The sequence below is a fragment of the Pituophis catenifer genome, unplaced genomic scaffold (genome assembly GCF_029215685.1).
Source record: "Pituophis catenifer annectens isolate HBS135680 unplaced genomic scaffold, rPitCat1.0.hap2 SCAF_2, whole genome shotgun sequence".
Lineage (NCBI taxonomy): Eukaryota > Metazoa > Chordata > Lepidosauria > Squamata > Colubridae > Pituophis > Pituophis catenifer.
In genome coordinates, this window is record NW_027256882.1 from 150,739,876 (window position 1) to 150,747,223 (window position 7,348).

Sequence of the window (7,348 nt, forward strand, 5' to 3'; positions counted from 1 at the left end):
GTCACTATTTTCAATGCCATTGTAACTTTGAATGGTCACTAAACGAATATCTGTACTTAGCAGAGAGGATGAATTGCTCTTATTTAAACAGCTTCCGCTTATAATAAAAACCCCTATTATCCTTAATGCTGCAGGCGCCTTTTGGGTATAACTTTAGTAACAGCACAGTTTATGATATGATAAAATACTGATGTGTTCTCGAATGCCCTTAGAAATGCTGTTATTTCATTCTTTCCCATATTTTTAAGAAAGGAAAAATCGTCAGTTGGAATCCTGTTAATAAGCAGCTAGAGCTTGAAATCCTTTCTTTTTCTTCAGGTAAGTAATATGCAACATCTTAAATTGTTGTTCTTGTGAAGAGGGATCACGGATTGTCACAGTTTATAATGGGGTTTTGCAAAATTAGTCTGGCTTAAAGATAAAGTTTAGCCATCATGGGGAAAAAAAATCTCAAGTAGGGCGAGCAGAATTTCTTTTTCTTTTGCAGGCCTCTGCTCACACCCCTAAATTGTTCTGGAGAGAAGGTCTCAGGAGCAGATGTTGAGATTCTGCTGGGGAGGCAGCTGAACAGGAGGGCGGGTTCCTTCTCTGTTCTGCTGATCGAATCTCTTCCATCAGTGGAATCCATTCATTTACACCAGGGGTGTCAATCTCGATTTCATTGAGGGCCGCATCAGGGTTGTGTCTGACTTCGGAGGTGGTGGTGGCCAGGGTGGGTGTGGCCAACTTGATGTCATTCGTGTTGGGGGCGTCTCTGGTGGCCCAAGCACTCTGCCAGTGAAAACAAGCTCCTGAGCTCCATTTTCAGCTAGGATGGCCTCCTGCAACCCTCTGCCAGTGAAAATGGAGCTCAGGAGGGCCACCTGCGGCCCTCACGAGCTCCATTTTTGGCTGCGATGGCCTCCTGCAGCTCTCTGCCAGTGAAAACGGAGCTTGGGAGGACTGCACATGGCCCTCCAGAGCTCTGTTTTTGCTGGCAGAGGCACCTCGGGCTAGTCCTTCACTGTTTCCAGGTCGGCCCCACAGGCCAGATCTAAGCATCCTGCAGGCCGGATCCGGCCCCCGGGCCTTGAGTTTGACACCCCTGATTTACACCATCTGTTGACAAGTCCAATGACATTGCAAACATCCCAATCTAATTTACATTTTGTTGTGGTCTTTTTTTTTTTAGTAACAAAAGAGCCAGGGAAATTCGATCTAGTTTATCAATCTGAAAATGGAGATGAGACAATTGAATATGCCGTATCTCAAGACAGGAAGGTATGACAGCACTTTCTTGAAATCGCTTGACCATTCTAAGCCTCTCTTTACGTATGCTGCAGCGCCTGTGCAGGAAGTATTTCTTTTGCTGGTAAAAGTTAAATTGCCTCAGAGAGAGAGAGAGAGAGAGAGAGAGAGAGAGAGAGAGCGTGAAAGGGGGGAATGGACATTTCCCAATTCAAGTTTTTCTTGGGCAGACCCTTTTGACAAATGTTGTTGTCAGCAACATTTGGAACTGGTACCAGTATTGGGGGGGACAGTTCCAAATTTGGTCTCTCATGAATCAACTCCTTTCATCCCTTCATTTACACATATCTGACATCATTCTTCAGTGTTCTCTCTCTCTCTCTCTCTTTTCCATTTATACTTTCTTCTATTTCCCTGTCCTATTTCCCTTTTCTTCCCAGGTGCCCACACTTTGAGGTAACAGGTGTGTTTGTGTATGTATGTGTATATATGTGTGTGTGTGTATACACACACACATACATATATGTATACACATATGCACGCATACAGATAATCCTCGACTTACAACCATTTGTTTAGTGACTGATGTTACAACAGCACTGAAAAAAATGAGCTATGACTATTTTTCCACATACACTGTAGGACTGCAGCATCCCCATGGTCATATGATCAAAATTTGGGTGCTTGGCAACTGACATGTATTTATGACAGTCATAGTGTCCCGGGGTCAACCCTAACCCTTTTGAGACCTTCTGACAAGCAAAGTCAATAGAGAAGCTAGAGTTACTTAATAACCATGTTACTCACAACTGCAGTCATGCACTTAACTGTGGTAAGAAAGGACGTAAAAATGAGGCAAAACTCCATAACAACTGTCTTATTTTGCAACAAATGTTGGGTTTACTTGTGGCCGTAAGTCGAGGATATCTGTATATCAATTAGAGGAGGTGACCAGATACATCCTTTACCCTAAACCACCTATGTTAAATGCAGTTCAACAACTATTGAACAACTCTGTACAATAAATGAAAGGTCGTGGCCACAACTCAGCTTGATGCCATGTTGGTGTAACTGGAATGACTGTGGCTTGCATTTTTAGCCTTTGGAGTTATATGTGCTTTGAAAAATGTTTTGCTCATAACAGGACACTTATATTGTCTTGCAGTAATTGAATGTCATTCAGTTGGTATCTGCTGGCTGCCTCAATTTTTACTATTTCATTTATTTTTTCCTCTTTTAGATAACTGAGAGTTGGGAGGCACTAATTGAACCCAGATTAATAATTGACTCTCCAAGTAATGAATCTAGCTCCAAAAAGGAATCCCTTCAGACATGAACTTGCCTGACCCTCAGCTGTGAATACAGAATGCCTGAACTGTGTGTAAATGGTTTTTGAAGGCTTTTTCTTCAGTTTCTGAAGACAGCGTATACATATGCTTTTTTAAAATAAAATATTATAACATGAAAATGAGGTTGAGGGGATGTCTGTCATTTATTAATATCTGATATGATGTCTCAGAAACTTTATGCAATCAAGGAGCATTAATGAATGCTTGGAAAATGCAGAGACCAGCTAATTAAACTTAAAACCCTCCCGTTTTCTCCTCTTTTAAGCATATAGGTGTGCCCATTTTTTGACCAATAAGTTGTGTAGGCCCTCCCCTTCATTTTTTAATTAAATGAAAAATGAAGTATTTCCCATTTGTATTATGTTATATGTTATTTCATAATATTAATAACTTAATGTAAGCTGGTTGATCAAGAATATTCAGTAGAAATCTTTTGAGTAGTGAAGGGCTGGGTGATTATCTCCAGTAAAATTAAATCTTATTTTTAGATATTCATTGTATATCTTATTTATACTTTTGGGTTGCTTTTACACCATCATAGTTAAATTTAGTATAGCAAATGCAGACCCATAATTAATTGAACCTGTTACGACACCTGTTCACTATTGTCAGTTTCCTGAATTTTAGCATTCACATTCCTACTTGTATTAGGAATGAAGCCATTTTCAGCCTATTTTCTTCTCTTGTGAATCAGCTGGCTATCGGAACATTGGGGGGTGGGGAGGTAGAAAGTAAGTTCTCCCTGAGTTCTGTCAAGGAGGACTATAATTTTAACCTGAAAAGTTGGTTTTCCCCCAAGGCATAGGGTGAGGCTAGAGCCCTGTGGTTGTGGTTTTTTTATGTACTGTTGTAAAGTATTGGAACTTGCTTCAATATGAAATGAGTCAGACAAATTGCTATTTGGATAAGAAAAACATGTGTCATAACTTATCCTGAGAGCTCAGTCTCCCTTTTAAAAAAAACTATATCAATGTGCTTCTGTGTTCAAATGGAGATATAAAAGGAAGCAATCTTCATGTTCTAGTATAGACTTTAAAAAAAAAAACAACCACCGGAAATTGTGAAACAAGATAAGGTATTCCTAAACTATATTATTTAAAGCAGTGGTTTTCTATGCCACACCCCCCCTAGGAAATGTTTGTTTGCACTCTCCACAAAAGTTACCATAAACGGACACAAGTCACTATTTGTCACAAACCCTGAAATTCCATCTTGTACCCCCTAGGAATGCAGGCACCCCAGTTTGGGAACCCCTGATTTAGACAAACAGGAGACATGTTCATTACTCAGATTATAAAATATATATAATTATGTTATAAGTTGTAAAAGATGACCTGGCCAATACTCTGTGCATAAAATATGTATGTAAAAGGAAAATCTTAATAAAACTTGTTTATAATAAAAAAAAGGAGACATGTTCATTGCTTTAGCTAGGGGGTCCATTTCAGATATTTGATATCAGGTGCATTATATAGATCACGCATTCCCAGAGTGGTAGCACTGCTCCATGTTGGAAGTGGAAACATTATTTATTTTCATCCCGTCTTTATTATTTTTTTAAATAATTCAAAGTAATGAGTCCTTGGTGCTCTCTGAGCTTAATTGTTTTTTTTTTTGTTTTTTTTTGCAGATGCTTCATTACCCAAATTGATGTAATGAAACTTTTGCAAGAAAACAAGCAAGCTCAAGAGAGCATCTGGGACCCCTTATTTCAACCCTGAGCTACAAATATTCTCCTTTATTTATAGTAATACTATACTAAATATTCCTTCCTCATCCTATTTTCCCCATGACACCCCTGTGAAGTGAGCTGGGCTGAGAGAGAGTGACTGGTCCAAGGTCACACCCATCCAGTTTTCATGCCTAAAGTAGAATTAGAACGCACAATGTTGCCTTAACCACTAGACCAGATTGATTCTCAAATCTCTATCTCAGCATCTTTAGGGGGCAGTGAGGGAAAAGTGGACAGCATGGAGGCATCAGAAAAGAGGGTGAAAATGTGTTTGTTTTTTAAAAATTGCTGTATATGCAAAATCTATGCATAAAAATGTAACTTCTTAAGTAATTATGCAAAAAAACCCACATATATATATATGTAGGTCTTTGGTTATTCGGGTTTTCTCCCGCGTAAAATTGGAAGTGTCTCGGTGACATTTCGACGAAGTCTCATGTTTCTGTGTTCAAATGGAGAACACTGAAGAATGATGTCAGATATGTGTAAAGGAAGAAACAGCTGAGATCACACATTGCTCCTAGAAGCACAAAGCCGAAAACACCAGCCTGAAGATGATGAATGAGACTTCGTCGAAATGTCGCCAAGACACTTCCAATTTTATGCGGGAGAAAACCCAAATAACCAAAGACCTACATACAAACACCCGTGAAAACCTCAGAAAATACACACACACACACACACACATGAAAAAATGGCATTTTGTGGTCTAAAGTCAAATCAGGACAGATGATGTTCCATAGGGTGCCCCAGCAGAAAAGACTCACCTCCTAGGTCCCATCAAATAGAATACTTTTGCAGACAGAACTTGCAACCTGCCTGTCCTACTGGATTTGGGGGAAATGGATAAATGTAATGGAGAAGAGGCAATCCTTCAGATAACCTGGCTTCATCCCATGTCAGGGATGTCAGAAGCAAACTGAACCAGTAACCAGGTAACCAAATCAGCTCATCAAGCAGAAATGTAAGTGTCCTCATGGGGACACACATAACTGCCTGTGCTGCTGCATTTTGCACCAGTTGAAATTTCTGGCTACTCAAGAGTAATTGGTCTGTGAGGGAAGTGGTCTGTGAGGGAAATGACTAGAGCATGAGTAACTGAGCAGAGCCTTAAGATCCAGAAACTGACACAGATGCCCCTGACTGCCACCTGCTCCTTGGGCAGGAATTATGAGTCAGAAAGGCTCTTAGATTGTGAACTGGGTCTCTCTGGGCCAGTGCCAGCTATACAGTACCAAAGAAATAAAGTCACAGATCTGAAAGGTCCTAAACCTCAAAGCCACTCAGTCTTGCCAGGTTTCAGTTGAAGCGTGTTGTTCCCCATCGAGATCCTTACAGCCTCCAAGCAACAGGAGGAGACATCCACAGCACTGCTTAATTTGCCAGACGTTCAAAAATACAATTGAGTATCATCATCCTACTGATGGCGATAGATGGGTCTCCCCCAGTGGTTTCATGTAGATGTTAAACAGGAGTGGGGGAACACCAAACCCTGCGGCACCCCAGATAGTACGGTAGGAGCCGAAGGCAAGATCCCTTGATCAGCAACGAATAGTATCAGTCCCGAGGAAGGAAAAGAACCAGCATAATACTATGCCACCCACTTCCAATCCTGGGAGCTGATCCAGAAGGATACCATACTTGATGATTTCAAAAAGGTACTGAGAGGTCAGGTAGAGCTAGAATAGGGTCACTATCCTCAACCTGCTCCTGCCAGAGATCACCCAAACATGTAACCAATGCCATTTCCATCCCTTGGAATGAATGGATGGATGGATGGATGGATGAATCCATCCAGACTGACTGACTGAATGGGAGCCAGATAATCTGCTTTATCCAGGATTTGCAGAAGCTGCTGATTTCTTGCCATCAGCAAGTACACTTGAAGCAGAAAAAATAAGTACATCAGAAGTTCCCTTATTCTGAGTCAGAACCTCGGTTTCTTCAACTGCTTTGTTAACCCCTGGAGGACAGCAATTTAAGCAGGATTTTTCAAGTTCATTGGGGAGATGCCAGGGAAAGACTCTGCAACCCTCCTGATACAAACTACATTCTGCCAATTTGAGAGAGAGAAAAAAAAGAGCTCATATCGATTTTGCACATGCAACATATTTTCTTTTGGAGTTAGTTGCAGGTTCCTAAGAACACACAAGGTGACCTAGAATAAAATATCAGGTCAAAGTTAAGCCTAATCAGCGTTCTGCTTCCACGTATGGCCCAGAGCCTATAAACGAGGCAAGAGCAGACTAGCCAGGTTTCCAAGAATTAGTAGAAATAGGTTTGTTTTCTCCAATTTGGGAAATAATAAATAGCCATCACGTTTATCATCATCTGTTGGCTTTTTTACAATTCTCATTCTACATCTGGTACCTAACAGGCAGGGATCGGGCCACCCAGATAGATAGATAGATAGATAGATAGATAGATAGATAGATAGATAGATATTATAAATAAACCGAATGTGTTGGTCGATTGACTTGACCAGGAAATAATTGGCTCTAAGCGGTATCGTTTATCCCCTGCGGTGATCCATCACGAAACCTCTCTTCTTCTGCGTCTTGCACACCCGGCATGCATTTAAACCCAGAAAATATGTAACGTCCTCAACCCATAGAAAAAAAAATAGTCCTTGTTTCCTGGTATGGACGCGAGTGAGTTTAATCTCCCGGATTTGCCTTTTATAAAAAAGATCGAGGCGGTTAATGCGTCTTCCCACTCACGCCACAAAGAGGCATTTGGTACTTTTATCGGAGCTGTTTCCGCCATCCCAGCCCCATTGCATTCAATAAGGTTTTCTTCTGATAAAAACATCCCCCATCGAAGGCTGGGTGCCCTTTCTATGCACTTCTGGGGGGTGGGGGGCGCCACCCATTTCGAGCCAACGCCATCGGAAGCTACCCAACTCGCTCTATACGGCTTGCCTAATTTTTAAAAAAGGACGAGGCTCTTTCCCCGGGAAGTGGGGGGGGGAGTAGCAAAGCCAGGGGTACTGTGCAGTACGGCTTGCTTCTAGGCGTGCAGTAAGCGGAGGGGACGGGAT

At 41.3% G+C, this 7,348-nt stretch overlaps 1 long non-coding RNA gene across 1 annotated transcript; it reads left to right on the forward strand.

Moving 5' to 3' along the window:
* Positions 1-245: 245 nt before the first annotated feature.
* LOC139310623 (uncharacterized) lies at positions 246-2,602 on the forward strand. The gene is made up of 3 exons (XR_011599896.1): positions 246-318; positions 1,172-1,260; positions 2,468-2,602. It is a non-coding gene; the product is annotated as an uncharacterized lncRNA (long non-coding RNA).
* The last annotated feature ends 4,746 nt before the right edge of the window (positions 2,603-7,348 follow it).